Below are 709 nucleotides of genomic sequence, written 5' to 3' on the forward strand. Positions count from 1 at the left end.
GTATGTTTTTTAAAGGCAATATCCTGGTGCTTTGTGTACTGCAGCATGATTTAAATTCCTAACCAGGTGGGTGATTACGAGTCGCACGTTGCAGCAAATGCTTTAAAATCTTTTGGTGTAGTCGCGCCTGCAACGTTATGCTAATGTTAGTAAGAGCCATTCTTCTGGTGTACAAGCATGTGGCTGAATGTGTCAGGACTCTGCACCTTTTGATGCAACAATCCCGCTACTCTACACACATCATCAAAACTTGCAACAGCCCCATGCTAGATGCAGAATCTCCATCAGCGTATGGGCCTTCAATGTAGGCAATTAAGCGTCTCTGAGTTCGTTATCAGTTATACCAGAGGTTCCCAAAAGCGGTCCTCAAGACAACCCCAACGGTCCCGGTTTTAAATGTATCTATGCTTGGCCACAGGTGACTTAATTAGCACCTTAGTCAATTTGATTTAACCATCTGTGCTGAGCCATGGATATACTTAAAACCTCTACTGTTGAGATGCCTTGAGGACCGCGTTTAGGAACCTCTGGTATAGTGTGTACCTAGCTTAAGTGTTCACACTGTGGTAGGCATGCTCTGTGCAACTTTTTAGCGTCTTATGTGCATGTACAGTTGAAGAACATCAACCATTTGTACGAGTATCAGCATTGCTTCTGACTCGGGTAAATTTACTTAGATGGGAGCTCTATTTAAGATGGAATGTTGCAC

Source organism: Pseudophryne corroboree, chromosome 10 (genome assembly GCF_028390025.1).
Source record: "Pseudophryne corroboree isolate aPseCor3 chromosome 10, aPseCor3.hap2, whole genome shotgun sequence".
Lineage (NCBI taxonomy): Eukaryota > Metazoa > Chordata > Amphibia > Anura > Myobatrachidae > Pseudophryne > Pseudophryne corroboree.